A 25267-nucleotide genomic window follows, 5' to 3' on the forward strand; every position below is an offset into this window, starting at 1 on the left:
CATTTTTTTAAAGTAAATAATTAGCAAACTTTTAAATTAGCAAGCTACTTTAACTATAAGTAACAAGTTACTTTCAGTGTACCTCAGAACTAACCAAATTTACCAAAAAAAGAACCATTTTGACAGATACACATAGTTGCTTCCTAACTGATAACACTACTAGAAGGAAAAGTAATGCTGAAAATCCAATGAGTCAAGCAGTTCAGGGTTTCCCTGGTGGCTCAGAGGATAAAGCGTCTTCCTGCAGTTCGGGAGACCCGGGTTCGATCCCTGGGTTGGGAAGACCTCCTGGAGAAGGAAATGGCAACCCACTCCAGTATTCTTGCCTGGAGAATCCCATGGACAGAGAAGCCTGGCGATCTACAGTCCACAGGGTCCCAAAGAGTTGGGCATGACTGAGCGACTTCACTTTTCTTTCTAATATAGCTGAAACATTTTATAGAACCTAGTTGGGTCATTTTAATGTCAAAAGAGCTTATCATTTTCTCATATGTGGCATCTTGAAACACATCTCTGAATAACACAGCAGCTGACAATACACATTTAACCCGTTGATTTTGAGTAAAATGTCAGTATTTCTGCTAATCTCAAAGTAGAGGGAAATGCAAGTATTAGATTTATCTACATGTAAACAGGTTTGTCAGTGCTAACCTCAAGTTCTAGAATATCTAAGAAACAGCTCAGTTAGTAAACCAGAGAAGTCAAGTCACTCATGCTAAAATACTTCTCACATCATAGGTGTTCGTCAGAATATATACCTAAAAAGATCTAGACAGGTTTAAGGCAAACACTCTATGAAGAGGTATAAGAAATTGCTGCAATTTCAAATTTCAAGAATATGTTCTAGAAACATACAGAAAAGTTCCTCCAAAAATGGATTCCTTTCAGGCAGTATAATCACTACCATAGCTAGAAGGGGATCTAAATATTATCAGATGTTCTCAAGGACTCAGTTTCCTCATTAGAAAACTGAGCTAGTAATAGAACCTGTATCTGTGCTGGTGGGAGGAATAAATACATAGTGAGTTGCTCAATAAATGTTAACTATTACTTGTACGAATTTCAATATTAACCTTTTGTGTGAAAAGTTTTATGCTTATCAGTTAGGAAAACAATCTTATCTTAAAGTTGCTTTAATTTTTTTTTTTTTTTTCATTCCATCCAAGAGGGGTGTTTTTGTTTTGGTTGGTTTGGTTCCTTTGGTTGCAGTAAGCAGCTCGTGGGATCTTAGTTCCCTGGCCAGGGATTGAACCCGGGCCACAACAGTAAAAGCGTGGCGGCCGAAGCACTATACCACCCCAGAATTCTCTCAAGAGGTTATTAAATGATTACACATGATAACACATGATTCACAAGCTTCACTCCCATCTATAACTTTACATGGCACCATAACTCAAGTTATGTATATTGCATAGGATGTGCCAACAATCATATTAGTAACCTAAAAACTCCATGACTTTGCTTGGGTGACCTTTTTAGCTGTGAACACCAGGTCATAACACAGTAACTGTTAGTTCAACTTCACCAAGCTTCCTGAAGACAAGGGCTTCTCCACCCAAGCAGGCTGTGAATAAATTCGGAACCCAGCATCACCCTGAAGAAAATCTGACTTCACACTGTTGGGGTAGTTTACCAAAATGGCTTCAGAGCAGACTGTTTTTAAAAAGACACATTTATTCAGTGTCATGATCAGACTATTACATTTAGCAATCAACAGAATAGGTGCAAAAAAATAAAATCTACATTAAAACCTTCTGTTGGAACACTTTACACTTTCCACAGAACAGAAACTAAAATAAACTGTTACACAATCAGTTACAAATATAGTCCTCAAGTTTTTCTGCCCATACACTTAGGTATTGTCTAAAACGTGTCTTCTTTGAAGCAGCTAGGCTCTGCCAGCACTGTTCTTGGCTGAGTTCATAAATCTATTACAACCTATAGCTTTCCCTGTCACTTCTCTGGCTCTCGTCTCCTGTTAAGCTTTGCTTCCTTCTGCCACAACTACAGCTACTGCTGCTGCCGGAACCACGCGAGTCACCTGGGTTATAACGTAGATACAAGCTCACTTTAGATGTTATAATCATTTTCTTCTAATTGTACTCCCAATGGTATATTTCTGCAGCTTCATCTTTCTTCTTGATATGAAGAAAGGACTGTCTTGTCTCACTGCACTGCACTCTGAATGTAGAAATCATCAAATATTAACTGATCAAGAAAAGTACTCTTGATTATTTCACGTTAATTACTGTTATAAGCAAAAGTGCTGACAGTATTTTCAGGTTTCTAATTTAGTTATATAGCATTCAGTCTGTAACAGGGATCTAAAGATCATAAAGCTTTCTTTTTACACTCAAATCACCTATATACCTGTGAATGGATTTTCTTTGCTTTCTTCACGTCTTTAGTTTTCACACAGCTTCTGTGTTTCAGCCAAGGAAGAAACTGTTTTTTCTTTTAGTTCATGTAGATTGTTACACAGTGTACCAAGAAAGCCATCCATTTCCTTATTCTGATCTTCTATCTTTGAAGAGAAAAGAAACAATTTCTTTTCTTTCTTTTCTTAAATGTCCTAGGGGCTTCCCTGGTGGCTCAGTGGGAAAGAATCCACCTGCCAATGCAGGAAGACACAGATTCGATCCCTGATCCAGGAAGATTCCACAAGCTGCGGAGCAACTGAGCCTACAAGTCACAACTATTGAGCCTGTGCTCTCGAGCCCAGAGGCCCAGCTACTGAGCCAGCATGCTTCCACAACTGAAGCCCAGGCGCCCTAGAGCCTGTGCTCCAAAGTAAGAAGGGCATCACGATGAGAAGTCTGCACACCACAACTGAAGAGCAGCCCCTGCTCACCGCAACTAGAGAAAAGAGCCCTTGCAGTAACAAAGACACAGCACAGCCAAAAATATATATATATTTTTCTTAGATGTTCTGAGTTTATTTTTTATTTTTACTTTTTTGAATACATATAAAATAGAAAAGGTAGAAAACAGTATTGCAGAGAAAAGTCCCTTCCTTTCCCCTCCAGCCCCTAGAACCCCAGTCCCACGGCCACCTCTGAGAGGGGATTGTTACCATTTTTAAACACATCTAGAGGTATTTTGGAGCTTCCCAGGTGGCCCTAGTCATAAAGAACCCATCTGACAATGCAGGAGATGTGGGTTTGATCCCTGGGTCAAGAAGATTGCCTGGAGGAGGGCATGGCAACCCACTCCAGTATTCTTGCCTGGAGAATCCCACTGACAGAGGAGCCTGGCAGGCTACTGTCCATAGGGTCGCCAAGAGTCAGACATGACTGAAGTGACTTAGCACGCACACAGAGGTATTTTATTCATATTTACGCAAGTATGCATACATATGTATGTTCTAAAAGAGCCTCCCTCGGGAAGAAGAGGCAGCCACCTGGCGTGTGTTTGGAAGCCTCTATTTGGAAGGAACAGTTTCGCTTATACAATGGGAGACCTCCAGATCTGCTCAGGGGACCGAAGTTCCAGAGGCTGGGCCGTAGGGAGTAGCCCCAAACTCACAGAGAAAGGCAGAGCCACCTCCACACATCCCCTCTGTCCCCTTTGCTCTGTAGGAGAGCTCTAGTGAGCCTAGGTATATCAGGAACATTCTTGGCTTTTAAGGGAACACACTCTGTGTATGAACTTGCATACCCGACCTAGGGGCCACAGAGCACCTGTTTCACTCCAGTGGGCCCTGAAGCGGTGCAGCCTAGCAAGAGCTTGAAAATCTGTCCAGTTGCTCTTTTCATACCTCTGACAGAGCTAGCTTTGCTCCACCCTTTGGCAGTGTGGAGGGAAGACGGCCCAACCCCCTCCCCAAGGGGACACGGGGCCTACTTTGAGAGGAAAGGCCCCTTGAGGATCTGAGCGCACGAAGGCACCCAGTCATGTCAAATACAGTCCTGCTGCTTGCTTCTTCATGGGCAGTACTGCTATCAGCTAGGAATGTCTTTGCAAGGATGGCAACGGGAAGGGGAGATACACAGCCCTGCCCCTGGAACTTCGGTCCTCTGAGCAGAACTGGAGGTCTCCTGTTGTATAAGCGAACCTGTTCCTTCCAAATACAGGCTTGCAAACACACACCGGGTGACTGCCTCTTCTTTCCTGAAGGAGGCGCGCTTTCCCCGCATCCTGCGAACTCCGCGTCCCAGCTTGCTGGAAAAGGGCTTCTTGGAGGTCCTTTCTCAGGGGCAGTTTCCTCTGAGACTGGGGCCATAGGGAGGGGCCCCACACTCACAGGGAAAGGCAGAGCCACCTTCACATATCTGTTCCATCCCCTTTGCTCTGAAAACAGCTCTAGTGAGTTTAGGACTGTCAGGAAAAGTCTTGGCTCCTACGGGGACACACCCTGTGTGTGAACCTACATACCAGGCCTAGGGGCCACAGGGCGCCTGTTTCTCTCGGGGGCGCCTGAAGCAGTGTGGCCTAGCAACAGCTGGTGAGCCTAGGTCTGTCTGGAACATTCTTGGATCATGCGGGGATAACACCCTGTGCGCACCCCTGGATACTGGACCTAGGGGCCAAAATTTGCATGTCCCTCTGGGGAGCCCTAACACGGTGTGACCTACCAACTGCTTGAAAAATCCATCCCATTGCTGTTTTCCTCCTTCTGACAGACCTAGCTTTGCTCCTCGCTTTGGGATATCTCCAGCAAGGGGCTGGTCCATAACTCCTCGCCTGGGGCCCATTGAATGTGCAAGATGCCCTCGACCAGGTGACCCCATCATGGCCCCTGGCCCCCTCAGACACACTCCTGCAGCCTTCTTCCTCATGGGCAGCACCGCTCTGACCCAGGAATGTGTTTGCAAGGCTCGGAATGTGCAGGGAGACACACGGCCCTGACTCTGGAATTGAGGCCCTTGGAGCAGGCCTGCAGGTCTGACGTCTGAGAAGCAAAACACTTGCTGCAAATAGAGGCCTGAAAACACACTCTCTGTGGATGCCTTTCCTTCCTCCAAGGAAGATAGCTTTCCCAGTCTCCTGCGTGCTGACTGTCACACAGCTGGAATGCGCTTGCATGGAGGTCATGATTCAGTGGCAATGACCCCTGAGGCCCTGTGTCCAGGTAGTGCTCCCACACTCAACAGGCAAATCAAAGCAACTTCCAAATGAGTATTGGAGTTTCAGGTTCAATATTAGTCTTTCCAATGTATATTCAGACCTGATTTCCTTTAGGATGGAGTGGTTGGGTCTCCTCATAGTCTAAGAAACCTTTGGGCATCTTCTTCAACACCACAGTTCAAAAGCATCAAATCTTTGGCTGTCAACTTTCTTTATAGTCCATCTTTCACATCCATACATGACATATGGAAAACCGTAGCCTTGACTAGACGGATCTTTGTTGGCAAAGCAACATCTCAACTTTTTAATATGCTGTCTAGTTTGGTCAACACTTTCCTTCTAAGTCGTAAGCATCTTTTAATTTCATGGTTGCAGTCACCATCTGCAGTGATTTCCAAGCCCCCAAAATAAAGTCTGCCACTCTTTCCACTGTTTTCCCATCTATTTGCCATGAAGTGATGGGACTGGATGCAATGACCTTAGTTTTCTGAATGCTGAGCTTTAAGCTAACCTTTTCACTCTCTTCTTTCACTTGCATCAAGAGGCTCTTTAGTTCTTCACTTTCTGCCATAAGGGTGGTGTCATCTGCATATCTGAAGTTATTGATATTTCTCCCTGCAATCTTGATTCCAGCTTGTGCTTCACCCAGCCCAGCGTTTCTCACAATGTACTCTGCATATAAGTTAAATAAGCAGGGTGCCAATATACAGCCTTGACATATTCCTTTTCCTATTTGGAACCAGTCTGTTGTTCCAGGTCCAGTTCTAACTGTTCCTTCCTGACCTGCACACAGATTTCTCAAGAGGCAGGTCAGGTGGTCTGGTATTCCCATCTCTTTCAGAAATTTCCCCAGTTTATTGTGATACACGCAGTCAAAGGCTGTGGCATAGTCAATAAAGCAGAAATAGATGTTTTTCTGGAACTCTCTTGCTTTTTCAATGATCCAGTGGATGTTGGCAATTTGATCTCTGATTCCTCTGCCTTTTCTAAATCCATCTTGAACATTTGGAAGTTCACGGTTGACGTATTGCTGAAGCCTGGTTTGGAGAATTTTGAGCATTACTTTAACTAGAGTGTGAGATGAGTCCAATTGTGCGGCAGTTTGAACATTCTTTGTCATTGCCTTTCTTTGGGACTGGAATGAAAACTGACCTAACAACCTAGATGTCTTCAATTGCATATGCTAAAAGAACTTGCTTTGCAGTTTCCAAGGGAAAAAAGTTTCATTTTAACCAATTTTCTCTGAAGTCCAAGGAATATCATGGCCATCCTGCATCAAAAAGTCATCTTTCCTTTATGTAGTCATAGTTTCATGCCTAAATTATAGACCAACTCATGCTCAAATTGACTCTGCTATCAGGGGCAGATCAGCTGATAAACAGCTTGGATTGTCCCTCTGGAGGGAAGTGAGACCTTGGTCCCATGAGAAGAATCTGAGGTCTTAAGGCTTAAGGGAATTTGCAGGAGTGGGGAAAGCTTGGTCCATCCTACCTGTACCATAATCTTAAATAATGCTTATTTACTTTACCGAAGTAAAAAACAGATGATAAAAACAAATATAAATCACTGAAAGGTAAAGAAATTCATCATCTGTGATCAAAAGCTGCATTCTAAGAAAACTTTGTTCTCTTAACCTAGAGAGGAGACTAAATTCCAGTCTGGTACCAGCTTACCAGATAACAAACAAAAAATTGTTTACAGGTAAGCTTAGAAAAGTCTTTTCCACATATAATTTGAAATGGCAGTATTTTTGCAAAGGCACCAGTGTGAAACCATAGAAGGCATGTTTAAAACCTGATTAGATAGAAATTGACAAAGTAGTCTGGTCACTGCTGTGACTTGAAACACTTTAATATGATAACTAGAATTATAACTGACAGCATTTTACCAGGACATATCAGATTTTCATGGATGTCACATAATTTCTAGGATACCTATATTAGTAACTGAAGGAGTCTTTGGGCCTAGAAAAGAAAACAACAGTCTCAAAGGCCCTTGCTGAATCATCTAACTTCGGAGAAAACAAAACCGAAATTTAGGTCCTGCCCTGAGGCTCCAGGCCGGTTGTATCTATCTGGGACTCCTCACCCCATGCCCAACTACAAATGCCATCTCTCTCTCCTTCTTTTCTGCCTTGGCCCAAACTATACCTTACAGTAACATCCACCATATAATATAACTTGGGAAGATTCATCACTCTTTCTGACAGCACTTCCCATGTAGTTTAACTTGCCAAATGAATTCAGATTGTTTAATATCTCTCTTTGGGATGCTTTCAGAGGGGCCCTCTGAAGCATCCCAAAGTTAGCTAGAAGTCAATTATTTAGGAAGGTTTGTTCACAAATATCAAAAGGGTTTATAACAGTCAAGTAGGATCACATAAGTCACCGTGAAACAATACTGATCCACTTAGCCAAAGTTAACAAAAGATTTCAAAAGTAAACCTAGAACAGATCACATAAGAGGTATAAAGAAACTTAAAATCCATTAGCAAAGGCAGTTCAACATCTCAAGAAAACTTGTACTAGGCACAAGACTCTTTTCTGGGGGTCCACTTTCCATCAAACCTCCTTATCCCATTCTGTACCCATTCCTTTGCTTCTCCCATCCTGAAACTGCCACCTGTAAGTCAGAACTACTTCGTTTTCCTTCATCAAATGCAATTTCATTTCTCATACCTTCTTTAATAACAAGTCGTACATTTCCTTAAGCAACCAAGAACTGACTTTTATATTGGCATTCTATAGATTGGTGAACATACGTATCAGTGATAATATCTAAAAAAAAAAAAAAAAAAAAAATTGCTTTCTTACACTGAACATCTCAGGATGGCACCAGACACTATTCATGGATAGTCAAAAATCTCTTTAGTTTCTGTGTTAGAGGAAGGTCCTGTCAAGTAGTGAACGTTTCAGAACCTTAATTTATTTGGAAATGACCTAGCTATTCAATACACTGTCATCACTTAGTTTAGCACAATGATAGAAACTCAGGTAACCAAAATCTAGAGAAACTATTGTAAGTTCAGTTCAGTTCAGTTGCTCAGTCGTGTCTGACTCTTTGTGACCATGTGGACTGCAGGACGCCAGGCTTCCCTGTCCATCACCAACTCCAGGGGCTTGCTCAAACTCACGTCCATCGAGTCAGTGATGCAATCCAACCATCTTATCCTATGTCGTCCCCTTTTCCTCTGCCTTCAATCTAGACTATTACAGACAGGTATTTTAGAGTATAATTATTGTTAATAGTTTATCTAAAAGCTCATATCACATTTACATTTTTTAGAAGTTTTTTGTTGTTGTTTTTAGAGGTACTTTCTTTGTTGACAAGCTTGTGACAGATATAACAATATAGCAATTTTTTAACTTATAATAAACCTGCTGCTGCTGCTGCTGCTAAGTCGCTTCAGTCGTGTCCGACTCTTAGCGACCCCATGGACTGCAGCCCACCAGGCTCCTCCGTCCATGGGATTTTCCAGGCAAGAGTAGTGGAGTAGGTTGCCATTGCCTTCTCCGTATAATAAACCTAGGCACTATGAAAATTTTGTGCTTAATGTTAATGACTCCTAGACATGTCTATAGTAGAGTAGAGAGAAAAAAAAAAAAAACTAGATATTTAATATTGACTATTTCCCAGTTCACGTGAATCTGAAATTCATTTAGGTCAATTTTTTCTTGTATATACAACTGTCTGATTTGTAAGGGCTTCCTTTTCTTTAGACCATTTAAATAAGAACTCACAGCTTCAGCAGTATTATCAAAAAGCAGAAGATTCACACTAGGACATACATAAATCCAGACAGACAGACAGAGATCTTCTAGTTTTCCACCTGAGATTTAAAGTATTTCTTTGAGTCCTCTTTTTTTTGGGGGGGGGGGAGGTGGACAAGAATACTGGAGTGGGTTGCCATTCTCTTCTCCAGGAGATCTTCCCCATCTAGGGATCAAACCCTGGTCTCCCACACTGTAGGTAGACGCTTTACCATCTGAGCCACCAGGGAAGTCCTTCAAGGCCCTGGAAAGAGTTAACTTCAAGTTTTGCCTTAGGCAGGCCTTTGTAACAAGCTAATTGTTTTGAATTGCATATGCAAAAGAACCAGCTTTGTTGGACCAATTTTCTCTGGTTCTATAGAATATCACTGCCGTCCTAGGTCAGGTCATCTTTCCTTTCTGTCAGTCAGTTCAGTTCAGTCGCTCAGTCGTGTCCGACGCTTCCTTTTTGTAGTCATAGTTTTATCCCTAAATTGTAGACAGATCAGCTGATAAAAAGCTTGGATTGTCTCTGAGGGGTGGATTTGCTCGCCATCGTGTTTCACCTGGGCAGTAGCGAGGCCGGGGGGGCCTCTCCTGGAAGTGGGCATGGGGGCGGGGCGCTCCCGGGTGCGCCTCCGGGCAGGAGGGCCAGGGAAACGGAGAGAACTGCTCTGCCACGTGGCTCACAGTTTCGGCTTTTATGGTCATTGGGTTCCTTTCTGGCTTGTCTCTTGCCAGTCTTTCTGAATTGGGATCCTTCCTGGGGGCACACGCATCACTCAGCCGAGATGGATTCCCGAGAGGGGGATCCTGGGAAGTTGGTAGGACCTCTGGATTGGAGTCTCCCATCTCTTTTTGACCTCTCCAGAATCCTGGTTGGTGGTAGCTTGTGAGTTCCTTGTTCGTTACCAGAACCTCCTGTTGTAAGATGACTCCTGCAAGTGTTTTCTCTTCTCTGTTGCCTGGCAAGGGTGGGTGTTCAGTGGTTCATTTAACAGTTTGTCTTGTGGTTCTCTTGAATAAGGTCCTTCACAGAGTAAATGTATAAAATTGTAAAAGTAAATGTTTTAAATAATTTATATTCACAATTTGGTAAGTTGGCTTTTTTGTTGTGTGTTAGAACTCATCACCAGACCAAAGGCCATGTAGATCTTTTGTTGTTTTATAAAATTTTATAGTTTTTTAAATTGAATTACGGTGTTAGTTGCAAGGTTTGTGTTTCTGTTCATTTCATTCCTTTTTTTTTTTTTTAAACACTTATTTTTAGTTGATTGATCATTGCTTTACAATATTGGTTTGATTGATTATACATCAACATGAGTTAACCATAGATGTATGTGTGTCCCCTCACTCTTGAATCTCCCTCCCACGTCCCGCCCATTCCCACCTCTCCAGGTTATTACAGAGCCCCAGTTTGAGTTCCCTGAGTCAGACAGCAAATGCCCACTGGTTGTCTAGTTACCAAGGTTGGTGTCCATGCATCCGTGCTGCTCTCCCCATTCATCTCACCCTCTCCCTCTTGTTCCCCACCCTTGTCTGTAAGTCTGTTCTCTATGTCTGCATCTCCACTGCTGCTGCGTGAACAGATTCGTCAGGACCATCCTTCCAGAGTTTTTCTCTTTCTGACTGACTTCCCTGTTTAATACGCTCTAGGTTCATCCACTTCATTGGAACTGACTCAAATGTGTTCCTTTTTATGGCTGCATTCCATACAGGCTCTGATTGTTCCTTAGCCATGTTTTGAGGAGGGTCATGGAGCTGTTCTGCTGCATTTGGGTTTGGGCTTCCAGTCTGAGCGCTCGCCGCAGAGCTGCTTCTGGGTGAGCCCTCTGGGCTGTGTGAGCGCGGGGCTGCCCGCTCTTCTCCGGCGGCCCACAGGGGGCGCCAAAGCCCCCTGTGACCCGCGGGCGCAGGACGCTTTACCTTCAGACTGGGCTCGGTGACCAGCTGGTGGGAGCTTTCTCTCCTCAGGGCCGTCAGGGCTGTCAGGGCTCTGGCTTCTGGATAATGGGGCTGCGTCCAGGCTGAGAGGAGCGGGCTTGCCTCAGTGCCCGCCAGCAGGGAGGCGCTGCAAGAGGGAAAAATGAGGACGAAGTAGGCGTTTCCTGTGTCCAGCTGAGCACTGACCTGAGGTCCATCTCAGGACTCCAGGGGAAAGAGCTCCATGTGCAAAATGGCAGGTTTTCAGTTAGATTTCTGTTAGATGGTCTAGAGAATGACCAGGGATGTTCTTCAGTGTAGGTGGCCGGTTTTCCTGTCACTGTTTCTTGAGAAGACTGTCCTTTCCTCTTCACTCGTTCATGGTTTGATTTTCATGAACTGACCACGTACAAGTGGGTTCATTCCTGGGCTCTCTGTTCTTTCCTCGAGTCCTTGTGTCTGTGTTGGTGCCAGCTCCTCACTGTGGTGGTTACTACAGCTCCGTGATGTACTTTGAAGTAGGAGAGGAAGATGCCTTCAGCTGTGTTCTTCTTTCTCAGAGTCTTTTTGGCTGTTTAAGGTCCTGTTCAATATTAGCAGCCTAATATTAGGAATATTTCTTTTTCTGTGAGAAATGCCATTGAATATTATTTTGTGATTGCAGTCAGTGTATTTGTTGATGGCTTTGGTTGGACTTAACAGAAGCAGAAGATATTAAGAAGAGTTGGCAAGAATACACAGAAGAACTATACAAAAAAGATCTTCATAACCCAGATAACCACAATGGTGTAATCACTCACCTAGAGTCAGACATCCTGGAATTCGAAGTCAAGTGGGCCTTAGGAAGCATCACTAGGAACAAAGCTAGTGGAGGTAATGGGATTCCAGCTGAGCTATTTCAAATCCTAAAAGATGGTGCTATGAAAGTGCTATACTCAATATGCCAGCAAATTTGGAAAACTGAAAAGTGGCCACAGGACCAGAAAAGGTTAGTTTCCATTCCAATCCCAAAGAAAGACAATGCTAAAGAGTGTTCAAACTACTGCACAATTACACTCATCTCACATACTAGCAAAGTAATGCTCGAATTTCTCCAAGCCAGGCTTCAACAGTATGTGAACTGTGAACTTCCGGATGTTCAAGCTCAGTTTAGAAAAGGCAGAGGAACCAGAGATCAAATTGCCAACATCTGCTGGATAATTGAAAAAGCAAGAGAGTCCCAGAAAAATATCTACTTCTGCTTCATTGACTATGCCAGAGTCTTTGATTGTGTGGATCACACCAAACTGTGGAAAATTCTTCAAGAGATGGGAATACCAGATGCCTTCTGAGAAACCTGTATGCAGGTCAGGAAACAACAGCTAGAACTGGACATGGAACAACAGACTGGTTCCAAATAGGGAAAGGAGTACATCAAGGCTGTATATTGTCACCCTGCTCATTTAACTTACATGCAGAGTACATCATGCAAAATGCTGGGCTGGATGAAGCACAAGTTGGAATCAGGATCACTGGGAGAAGTATCATTAACCTCAGATATGCAGACACCACCCTTATGGCAGAAAGCGAAGAACTAAAGAGCCTCTTGAAGAAAGTGAAAGAGGAAAGTGAAAAAATTGGCTTAAAGCTCAACATTCAGAAAACTAAGATCATGGCATCTGGTCCCATCACTTCATGGCAAACAGATGGGGACACCATGGAAACAGGGAGAGACTTTATTTTCTTGGGCTCCAAAATCACTGCAGATGATGACTACAGCCATTAAATTAAAAGACACTTCCTCCTTGGAGGAAAAGCTATGACCAACCTAGACAGCATATTAAAAAGCAGAGACATTACTTTGCCAACAAAAGTCCATCTAGTCAAAGCCATGGTTTTTCCAGTAGTCATGAATGGATGTGACAGTTGGACTATAAAGAAAGGTGAGCACCAAAGAACTGATGCTTTTGAACTGTGGTGTTGGGGAAGACTCTTGAGTCCTTTGGACTGCAGGGAGAACCAACCAGTAAATCCTAAAGGAAATCAGTCCTGAATATTCATTGGAAGGACTGATGTTGAAGCTGAAACTCCAATACTTTGGCCACCTGATGCGAAGGACTGACTCATTTGAAAAGACCTTGATGCTGGGAGAAATTGAGGGCGGGAGGAGAAGGGGACGACAGAGGATGAGATGGTTGGATGGCGTCACCAACTCGATGGGCATGAGTTTGAGTAAGCTCCAGGAGTTGGTGATGGACAGGGAAGCCTGGTGTGCTGCAGTCCATGGGGTCACAAAGAATCGGATACGACTGAGCAACTGAACTGAACTGAGTAGGCCGAAGTGATCAGGCAGTAACTGTGGTGCCTGAAGTGGTGGAAGATAAGGTTGGAAATGCAGATATTGACCAAACTCTGAAGTGCTTTAAATCAAGATGAGGGATGTTTACTTCTCTGGTTTCCTAGAAAGTTTTTTGAGCGTGGATGTGAAGTTAAATTTGATTTGGAATGCACTGCTGGTGGCATGCTGTGGGATGGGTTGCAGAGCAGAAGAGCTGAAAGTAGTGATACAGGTCAACTGAAACTGTAATGGAGAAGCAGAAAGTTGAGGAGAATTCGCAGGCACAAAACTGCCAGGAGTTGACTTGGTGGGTGATGAGCTGGCTAGAGTTGATGATACCAACCAGAATTTTAAACTTAAGTAACTGAGATGATGGTGTTACCCTTCACTAGAGTGGAGAGGAGTTGATGTGAAGTCATAGGTGAGTTTTTTCTTGAACATATTATATAGAAGGTGAATGAGGTAGTCCTGTAAATATCCTGGGTCTAGAGCTGGAATTTGAGCTAGAGACATTGATAGTTACCTCCCTAGAAAAGATTGTTGAATCATGAAATTAACAGAGTGAAAAATAAACCGAACAGGGAATTCCCTGGTGGTCCAGTCGTTAGGACTCAGTGCTTTCACTGCAGTGGCCTGGGTTCAGTCCCTGGTTGGGGAACTAAGATCTTGCAAGCAGCATAGTACAACAAAGCAAAACAAAAAAACCCACTAAATGCATTAAAAAATAAATTAAACTGAATGCTTTGAAAAGGGGTGTAGCCACCGAAGGCCAGTGAGGAGCTGTGATCCTACACATTGGAAGAGAACCTAGAGAAGGACAAGGCTGCCCTGGAGGGCGCTGTGGTGGAGAGTAGACCTCAGAGGGGCTGTGCAGTGAGTGCTGGCAGTTACGCAGCACCCACGTCACAAAAGGAAAACAGGAAATGAGTTGGAGGGAGCACGTGTCATTTACTTGTGGATAGGTTTGCCAATAGTGGCCTCAGGGGGGAAATAAGAGTTGTGGGAAATTTTCTAGTCAGTTGATCTATTCACATATATGAAAGTTATAGAAGCTTGATATTTAAGAATAGAGCAAACCATACAAGGGAATAGAAACTGTTTAGAATCTTTTAGCCTTCTCTTCCACCCCCCACCCCAACATACACACATATCCAATCTCCATTTACCAGTGGAGATAGTTATCTAAAAGTTGAGTGATTCGAATCCCAGACACTGAATAGGCTTTACTTTTGAAGGATGGCAGTCTTACTTTAGTCTAGCATGGTAGTTCTCAAATTTGTATGTGAAAGTTACTGTATGTGACACCATTAAATGCTGGCAAGGATGCAGAAAAACTAGATCACTCATCCACTGCTGCAGGTAAAATGGTACAGCCACTCTAGAAAATGGTGTGGTGGTTTCTTATGAAGAAACACATACACAGAGATTAATGAGTGTGAGTAAAACTGGGGAAAATATAAATAAAAATTAATGGGTGACAGCAACATCAATATCCTGCTTGTGATAGTGTGCTGTAATGCTTTGCATGTTGTTTTTTGAGAGAGACACTGGATCTCTCTGTATTAATTCTTAAAACTGCATGTGAATCTGTATCTCAAGTTTTTTTGTTTTGTTTTTTTAACAAAACAGGAAACAGACCAAAAGATTACTGTATGAGTTGCATATGCACAACCATGTAAACCGCTTTATGGGCATACTCAGTTTGGGAGGTCATTTTGACTGCCTGACTTTTCATCTCACAAGTGAACGCAAGTGACTCCATTGGACCAGAGAAATTGAGATTCAGAGTCCTCATGGAGGAGCCAGCCTTAGAAAGGAGAGAGGCACGATTATATCTGAAGCTGAGAAGAGGGAATAAGGAATCCTGCAGAGGAAGTTGGCTTTGTGGGGAAAGTTGAGCAATTGATAGAGCAGTATGACTGATGATGAAGCCATCTGAGACAGCAAGACGTGGATGGGGTGACTTCGGTGAGGGCAGAGTAGGTTTGACACAGATGTCCAGATGAGTGGCATGGGCCCAGCTAAGTCTGGCTACATAAGCAGCGTGCTCTTCTTCCCATTCTTAGGGCTCTCAGACCTGGAGATCCTGGATTCTGCACCCGGGCAGAGGTCCCCATGCCCTTGAACAAGGACTATGTTGTCAGGCCCAAGTGGAATGTGGAAATGGAATCATCCAGGGTAAGTAATCAGTCCAGGGACAGCAAGCTGGATCTGAAATGCAGATTACTGTCTGTCTTTTACTTCATGTTTGAGAACCCTTAAGCAGCTCTTAAGGTTTATCTGATTTGAAGAGAGCTATTTTCTCTTTTGGAGAAGACAATGTCACCCCACTCCAGTACTCTTGCCTGGACAAGCCCATGGACGGAGGAGCCTGGTAGGTTGCAGTCCATGGGGTCGCTAAGAGTCGGACATGACTGAGCGGCTTCACTTTCACTTTTCACTTCCAAGCATTGGAGAAGGAAATGGCAACCCACTCCAGTGTTCTTGCCTGGAGAACCCCAGGGATGGGGGAGCCTGGTCCAGTCAGATAAAGACCATTATTACTGGTGAGCATTAGTTCAGACTATAAGAAACATTATCAGTTGGGAAGTTTCTTCATATTAACTCCTTTTATTTCAACTGAACTTTGAAGGCTAGTGTTTTGGTATAGTCTTTTTTTTTCAGAACCCTGAGAAACAGGACTCACCTGCTTTTGCAGCCTACCCCTCCCTTCCTGTTTAGCTGTTTTTAAGTCAGTCTGTTATGAAGTGTTTAGGGTAGACACTGTCACCATCGCTGTAAATACTACTCGGTGATCCTCATTGCTGCTCAGTAATCTTTCTTTGTTCTCCATTCAAACTACTCTTTCTAGCCTGGTATTCTTAAAAAGGGCCTAAGCCGATTGGAAAAGCATAAGAGGAGGTTTGCAGAACAGAAACGACTCAGCAAAGTGCACCGTGCTGTCAAGTTCAGCATTGAAAGCAACAGGATGCCCCTGTAGGCCGGGCCCTGCCAGAGCGTTACCTGGGAGGTATCCCCAAGGAAGCATGCTCTGCATGGGCTTGAGCAGCTAGAGTGGAAACAAGTGTGTGCGTGCTTTCCTAACCAGAAAAGGCCAGGACCTCTTTATTCTGAAATAATGACCGTGCCAGGCACCCAGTGACATTCTAGTCGTCCTGAATATTTAGAAATTGATCTGAGGTTCCCTTCTTTTATCAGTACCCCAGTACATAATTACCTCACTGATAGATATTTTGGTCTTTCTGCCTGGTACCCTTTTTATTAAAAAGGTTTTTGTCAGGGCCCAGAATCAGAGTGGCTGGTCTGCCTTACAGGCATATAAGCTGGTTAGTAGCATCCAGGTGGAAGGGAGGTGGCTTCCTGTTGTCAGTGGCTCAGTAACCTGCCTTTGAGGGCTCATTGCATAAATCCTGACACTGAATACTGAGGAGATAAATTTAACTGATATACAGTTGGTCCATGGCTGGAAATGAAGACGACCTTGGGACATTCACAAAGCCAGACCCGCTGACCTGCTGTGCTCCCGGGTTACCAGCAGCACTCTGCTGCAGTGAACAGTTGACAGTCTGCCCTCTGTGACCCCTGCTTGGGCAGCTGTTTCCACAGACACACTCACTTTCCTGCAGGTTCACTTTGCTACTATCAAGACCAAGCACACAGTCTTATTTACTGAGAATAAATAAAGGGCAGAAGAGCACTGGTTCTGTGCTTAGAATTCCTTCATCTCTGCTTCCTTCCCTATTTTCTCCCCACTACCCCTCCTTTTGGTCACACCTTGTGGCTTGTGGGGTCTCAGTTCTCTGACCAGGAATTGAACCCGGGCAGTGAAAACCTGAAGTCCTAACCATAAGACCACCAGGGACGTCCCCTCCTTCCCTTTTCTCTTCTGTCTATTTCTGTTTCCCTTGATATCCCTCCTTCCCCTCCCCACCACCCCTGTTTTTCTTTACCTTTACTATTCTCACTGTCTCTTCCTTTCTTTTATTCTTCTCTTTCATACTATATTTTCTTCCCCAGCACACTTATTTTAGAAAATCAGGATCTACAATAGGGCAGAGAAAAATGTAATAAAAAATCGTAGTGGCCAGTCTTTTTTGGAAGGGCATGTGCCTGTCTGCTGGTGTTGATAGTTTAGATCCCACCCTCCCTGTAGGTGTTGGGGAGGTGGGAAGAGGTGGCCCGGCCTCCTGCTAGACTGAGACATGACCAGCATGAGGAGAGGGAAGTTCAGAGTTCTCCTTTGTCCAACATTCCCAAGATCAAAATGGACTGTTATTTATCTTGGCCTGTCTGGCTTATAGAGCTCTGTCTGAAAAATAATAATAAAGCATGTTTTGGGAGCTGGTCTCATAGCTCAGTTGTTAAAGGATCTGCCTGGAATGCAAGCGACCTGGGTTCGATTCCTGGGTTGGGAAGATCCCCTGGAGAAGGAAATGGCAATCCACTCCAGTATTCTTGCCTGGAGAATCTCGTGGATGGAAGAGCCTGGCAGGCTACTGTCCCTGGGGTTGCAAGAGTCGGACACAACTTAGCGACTAAACTACAAACCACCACATCCCATGTTACATTTCAGTAAATTGTCCTGACACTGTTTCCCTATTAAGATTCCTTACATATTCCCTCAAGACTCTCACACTGTACAGACACTAATGAATATTACTGGAAAACATGCTTCCTAAGAGAAAACTGGTGTGAATTAACGGCTTTCACATGAAATTCTTTTTAAGTGTAATTTTATTTTTGAAATTACATGAGTAAATATACTGTAGAATAACCCCCCTTCCCCAAAGTTCTATTCTTCCTCCATGTAAAGCACCACTGTTAACAATTTTGATGTATTACATGTATTTTCAGTAATATTTTAAACTTAGTTTTTCCTGCTTATAATTAAAAATTTGAGATTATAAAAAGAAAAATCACTCACCACTCAAAAGCAATTTGACAAAAATTTTGGCTTGTTTTCTATTGATATTTTAATATAATTAAAATTATATTTATATAATTTTGATCACTTCCTCTCAGTAAACCACCTTATATATTTATCATTTGTAATGGCTGCGTAAGTCTGTCTATAATGTAAAAATATATTAGTAATTTCTTAATTTGTCTATAGTTTCTGATTTTTCACTTCTAAATAATTTAATAACCTGCACTACATTGTATGTTTATATGCTAATTTATTCCATGGAATGCTTTTAAAATAACATTAAAATGACAAAGCAGTGCATGTTTTTATATAAATCTTTAAATACAAAAAGCACAAATAACCCAAAAAAACAAAGTAAATAGCAACGGGACCATACCTATCAATAATTACCTTAAATGTAAATGGATTAAATGCCCCAAACAAAAGACAAAGACTGGCTGAATGGATACAAAAACAAGACCCCTATATATGCTGTCTGCAAGAGACCCACCTCAAAACAAGGGACACATACAGACAGAAAGTGAAGGGATGGAAAAAAATATTTCACGCAAATGGAGACCAAAAGAAAGCAGGAGTCGCAATACTCATATCAGATAAAATAGACTTTCAAATAAAGGCTGTGAAAAGAGACAAAGAAGGACACTACATAATGATCAAAGGATCAATCCAAAAAGAAGATACAACAATTATAAATATATATGCACCCAACATAGGAGCACCACATATGTAAGGCAAATGCTAATGAGTATGAAAGGGGAAATTAACAATAACACAGTAATAGTGGGAGACTTTAATACCCCACTCACACCTATGGATAGATCAACTAAACAGAAAATTAACAAGGAAACACAAACTTTAAATGACGCAGTGGACCATCTAGACCTAATTGATATCTATAGGACATTTCAACCCAAAACAATCAACTTCACCTTTTTCTCAAGTGCACATGGAACCTTCTCCAGAATAGATCACATCCTGGGCCATAAATCTAGCCTTGGTAAATTCAAAAAAATTGAAAGCATTCCAGTCATATTTTCTGACCACAATGCAGTAAGATTAGACCTCAATTACAGGAAAAAAAAAAAAACTATAAAAAATTCAAACATATAGAGGCTAAATAACACACTTCTGAATAACCAACAAATCATAGAAAAAACAAAATATGCATAAAAACAAATGAAAATGAAAACACAACAACCCAAAACCTATGGGACACTGTAAAAGCAGTGCTAAGGGGAAGGTTCATAGCATTACAAGCTTACCTCAAGAAACAAGAAAAAAGTCAAATAAATAACCTAACTCTACACCTAAAGCCACTAGAGAAGGAAGAAATGAAGAACCCCAGGGTTAGTAGAAGGAAAGAAATCTTAAAAATTAGGGCAGAAATAAATGCAAAAGAAACAAAAGAGACCATAGCAAAAATCAACAAAGCTAAAAGCTGGTTTTTTTAAAAGATAAAATTGACAAACCATTAGCAGGACTCATTAAGAAACAAAGGGAGAAGAACCAAATCAACAAAATTAGAAATGAAAATGGAGAGATCACAACAGACAACACTGAAATACAAAGGATCATAAGAGACTACTACCAGCAGCTCTATGCCAATAAAATGGACAACTTGGAAGAAATGGACAAGTTCCTAGAAATGTATAACTTTCCAAAACTGAACCAGGAAGAAAGAGATCTTAACAGACCCATCACAAGCATGGAAATCAAAACTGTAATCAGAAATCTTCCAGCAAACAAAAGCCCAGGACCAGATGGCTACACAGCTGGATTCTACCAAAAGTTTAGAGAAGAGCTAACACCTATCTTACTCAAACTCTTCCAGAAAATTGCAGAAGAAGGTAAACTGCCAAACTCCTTCTATGAGGCCACCATCACCCTAATTCCAAAACCAGACAAAGGTGCCACACAAAAAAAGAAAACTATAGGCCAATATCACTGATGAACATAGATGCAAAATTCCTTAACAAAATTCTAGCAAACAGAATCCAACAACATATTAAAAAGATCATACAACATGACCAAGTGGGCTTTATCCCAGGGATGCAAGGATTCTTTAATATCTGCAAATCAATCAATGTAATACACCACATTAACAAATTGAAAGATAAAAACCATATGATTATCTCAATAGATGCAGAGAAAGCCTTTGACAAAATTCAACACCCATTTATGATTAAAACTCTCCAGAAAGCAGGAATAGAAGAAACATACCTCAACATAATAAAAGCTATATATGACAAACCCACAGCAAATATTATCCTCAATGGTGAAAAATAGAAAGCATTTGCCCCAAAATCAGGAACAAGACAAGGGTGCCCACTTTCACCACTACTATCCAACATAGTTTTGGAAGTCTTGGCCACAGCAATCAGAGCAGAAAAAGAAATAAAAGGAATCCAGATAGGAAAAGAAGAAGTGAAACTCACATTGTTTGCAGATGACATGATCCTCTGCATAGAAAACCCTAAAGACTCTACCAGAAAATTACTAGAGCTAATCAATGAATATAGAAAAGTTGCAGGATAAAAAATTAACACACAGAAATCCCTTGCATTCCTATACACTAACAATGAGAAAACAGAAAGAGAAATTAAGGAAACAATACCATTCACCATTGCAACAAAAAGAATAAAATACTTAGGAGTATATCTACCTAAAGAAACAAAAGACCTATACATAGAAAACTATAAAACACTGATGAAAGAAAAGAAAGAGGACACAAATAGATGGAGAAATACACCGTGTTCATGGATTGGAAGAAGCAATATTGTCAAAATGACTATACTACCCAAAGCAATCTATAGATTCAATGCAATCCCTATCAAGCTACCAACGGTATTCTTCACAGAACTAGACCAAATAATTTCACAATTTGTATGGAGATACAAAAAACCTCGAATAGCCAAAGCAATCTTGAGAAAGAAGAATGGAACTGGAGGAATCAACCTGCCTGACTTCAGGCTCTACTACAAAGCCACAGTCATCAAGACAGTATGGTACTGGCATAAAGACAGAAATGTAGATCAATGGAACAAAATAGAAAGCCCAGAGATAAATCCACGTACCTATGGACACCTTATCTTCGAAAAAGGAGGCAAGAATATACAATGGAAAAAAGACAACCTCTTTAACAAGTGGTGCTGGGAAAATTGATCAACCACTTGTAAAAGAATGAAACTAGAACACTTTCTCCCAGCCAAGTACTAACCAGGCCCGACCCTGCTTAGCTTCCAAGATCAGACGAGATTGGGCGTGTTCAGGGTGGTATGGCCGTAGACTAGAACACTTTCTAACACCATACCCAAAAATAAACTCAAAATGGATTAAAGATCTAAATGTAAGACCAGAAACTATAAAACTCCTAGAGGAGAACATAGGCAAAACACTCTCCAACATAAATCACAGCAAGATCCTCTATGACCCACCTCCCAGAATATTGGAAATAAAAGCAAAAATAAACAAATGGGACCTAATTAAACTTAAAAGTTTTTGCACAACAAAGGAAAGTATAAGCAAGGTGAAAAGACAGCCTTCAGAATGGGAGAAACTAATAGCAAATGAAGCAACAGACAAAGGATTAATCTCAAAAATATACAAGCAACTCCTGCAGCTCAATTCCAGAAAAATAAATGACCCAATCAAAATATGGGCCAAAGATCTAACACACATTTCTCCAAAGAAGACATACAGATGGCTAACAAACACATGCTCAACATCACTCATTATCAGAGGAAAAAACCTCAGTGAAGTACCATTACACGCCAGACAGAATGGCTGCTATCCAAAAGTCTACAAGCAATAAATGCTGGAAAGGGTGTGGAGAAAAGGGAACACTCTTACACTGTTGGTAGGAATGCAAACTAGTACAGCCACTATGGAGAACAGTGTGGAGATTCCTTAAAAAACTGGAAATAGAACTGCCATATGACCCAGCAATCCCACTCCTGGACATACACACCGAGGAAACCAGATCTGAAAGAGACACATGTACCCCAATGTTCATCGCAGCACTGTTTATAATAGCCAGGACATGGAAGCAACCTAGATGCCCATTAGCAGACAAATGGATAAGAAAGCTGTGGTACATATACACCATGGAATATTACTCAGCCATTAAAACGAATGCATTTGAATCAGTTCTAATGAGATGGATAAAACTGGAGCCCATTATACAGAGTGAAGTAAGACAGAAAGATAAAGACCAATACAGTATATTAACGCATATATATGGAATTTAGAAAGATGGTAATGATAACCCTATATGCAAGACAGAAAAAGAGACACAGATGTATAGAACAGACTTTTGGACTCTATGGGAGAAGGCGAGGGTGGGATGATCTGAGAGAACAGCATCGAAACATGTATATTATCAAGTGTGAAACAGATCACCAGTCCAGGTTGGATGCATGAGACAGTTGCTCGGGGCTGGTGCACTGGGATGACCCAGAGGGATGGGATGGGGAGGAGGTGGGAGGGGGGTTCAGGATGGGGAACACATGCAAATCCATGGCTGATTCATGTCAATGTATGGCAAAAACCACTACAATATTGTAAAGTAATTAGCCTCCAACTAATAAAAATAATTGAGGAAAAAAAAACACAAATAAACTTAGTGTCACTTGTAATCCCACCACACCTTATATTAACATTCTGGGTTATTTCTTTAATCCTTTATATATGTGTGCATAAACATATTATTACTGGTTTGGAGTTTCTTTTGTTGTGGTGGTAGTGTTTTAACTTTTAAGCAAAATTGTGATCATTTTCTTTTATACCTTGTTAGGTTTGTGTTTTACTTAACATGGTAAAAATTCATTTGAGTAAACATTCTTCAGTGACTAAATATTGTATTATAATATGATTGTACCATATTTTTTAAAGCAAACCCATCTTGCTAATCTTTTAGGCTACTTTTGATTTTTCACTGATAAAGTGGTGCAGCAATTCAGTTTTACTGTCCTAGGGTGTAGGACTAAGAAATCAAGAGAGAAGTTATTGAATTTGACATGCTAGGTACTCAGTTTTGTGTATTTTCAGACTTGGGGTAACCAGGCATTTGCCAGCTACAGGTCTTATTATCTATAACAAGGAGTAAATCAGCGCAGCCTGGGCATGTCCCAGTTGCTGAGGTTAGAGGGCTCAAATTCTTACAGAATGTGCTGGGAGTGGACAAGAAGTCCAGGCTGATGTGTAGAGCTGCTGGGGGTTGGGCAGTGGGCAGAGATCTGAGCAGGTAAGGCTCCCAGTGTGCACTGACTGCATATACTGAAAATTGGGGCACATTGTCTGAAAGGAAGTCAGATACTTGGGACTGTCCAGAAATCTGGGGTATTGCATAGGGCGATAGTTCTTTCTCATCTGATAATGAATTTTTACACCCCCTCACAGGGCTAGTGCCAAATACTAAAATTGATGTTAATATAATATTTGTAATTGGGATGTACATAGAAAATCTAGGATGGATATCAATGTAGCTCTTATTCAAGAATGATTTATTAGAGATCCTTGCTTATATCTGATGTAGAAGCTGAATCTAAAGGTGAGATAAGACTAGGAGGGGTTCCCCAACTCAAAAGAACTTCACCACACTAGTACCAGCCCTAAAGTATCTCCTAGTCTCTACCTTATTTTAGCATTCTTTGAATTAAGCTTCACAGGTGATTCAGTAGTAAATTTCTGGGGAAAAGAACTAAAAGACCTCATCTCTTTTTAACTACTCAGCATTCATGAAGATTGGGATTGCTGGCATTACTGTAGCAAACAAGAGGTGTTTGCCGTGATCCAACATAAATGGCAGACCTTTTCAGCATTTCCTAAAGGTGTCAACTTCTTGGAGACCACACTTTTTTGAGACATAACAATCTTTTCAAAATATAGAAAAAGTTACCTAACAACAAATCTTTAACCATAAAAGGGCAAGTAGAAAGAGAATGCAAGAAGTAGTAAGCCCCTTGGATCAAGAGACTTAATTTACTTTTCTTTTTGTGTCAAACTGATTGCAAAGTAATAGTAACAGTAGTAGTAGCTGATGTTTATTTTGAGCCCTGATTGTGTGCTTGTATTTTTTATTATTACCTGATTCACTTCTCCCAGCAGTCCCAAAAGTCATTCAGACAAGGGGCATCATTTGCACAGGGTTATAGAACCCTGACTATTTCTAATCTGAAACTAGAGCTCCAGCAAGCACTTAGCAGTTCTGATCTCATTCGTTACACTTACGGTTTTTTGTCGATGACTTTCCTTGCCTTCGAAGATCATAATTTTTTATGCCAACACTGTTTGAACTTGTATATGTCAAATGGTCACCTCCATATGCAGTCTTTGAAAGGGAAAAGCATACAGTCAAAATGTAATCTGATGAATTAGTTTCATTCCTCCCCCGTTTCTCTCACCTAGCAAATTTCTGTGGACTTGAGGTGAAATTTAAAAATACAGCACAGATAACAACAAAATTATTCTTCTCTGAGAGAGCTTAATATGCATTTCTGACCCTGCTGTGTATACTTGCTCTGTTGTTCCTGAAGTCACCAAAGCTTATTCTGGTTATTCCAGAGCTGGGAACACTTCAGTCTGATGACTTTCAGATAAAAGAAGATTAAAGACAAAACTAAATGTATGTATGTATCAGTAATTTGCTGTTTAACTTTTACCCCACTCTTAGTTTCAGGGGACCTCCAAGAAGGGTATCAGTCGACTGGATAAACAGATGAGAAAGTTCACAGACATCAGGAAAAAAGCAGATCTGCACACGCAGTAAAAATCAGCATCGAGGGCAATAAAATGCCCTTGTGACTGCCTGGGAGGTTCCCCATCGCTACTCAGGAAATGCGCAATGAACTCTTTGGAGAAAGATGATATTTTAAAAACTTTTTTAGTGTACCTGTAAATGATTCAGCTTGTATCAAATGTCATAGGATTCGCATTTCTCTCAGTTATATTTAAAACCATTTGTTGTGCACTTTGTACAGAAGAATAGCAGTCATACTTCTATAAACTTTACACAATAAAATTCCATTCTGGTTTTGGGGGGCTGTCTCTTCATTGTCTTCAAGGGTGCATTCTCTACCGGGGTGAAAATTGGTTCTTGGTGAGTGAAGAAAAATTGCAGCTGTTACAGAGGTTTGACCCTTCAAAGCTCAACCTTCCAACTCCGGTATGGTGTGGCCTCCGTCCTTGTTCCTCACCGTGCGCTTCTTAAGACCCTTGGGACTTCCTGGGTACTAGGAATGTCTTTGTGTCGCTAATGAGGCGAGTCATGGTAGACCCCTGGATAAC

The 25267-nt window shown here is 41.6% G+C and overlaps 1 long non-coding RNA gene and 1 pseudogene across 1 annotated transcript; one reads left to right on the forward strand and one right to left on the reverse strand.

The window, feature by feature from the left end:
- LOC122688298 overlaps positions 1-10957 on the reverse strand; it is a 29957-nt pseudogene extending 19000 nt beyond the window's left edge.
- Positions 10958-15070: 4113 nt separating this feature from the next.
- Positions 15071-25019, forward strand: LOC122688659. Its single transcript, XR_006339534.1, has 2 exons — positions 15071-15234; positions 24654-25019. It is a non-coding gene; the product is annotated as an uncharacterized LOC122688659 (long non-coding RNA).
- The last annotated feature ends 248 nt before the right edge of the window (positions 25020-25267 follow it).

This window comes from Cervus elaphus, chromosome 33, assembly GCF_910594005.1.
Source record: "Cervus elaphus chromosome 33, mCerEla1.1, whole genome shotgun sequence".
Lineage (NCBI taxonomy): Eukaryota > Metazoa > Chordata > Mammalia > Artiodactyla > Cervidae > Cervus > Cervus elaphus.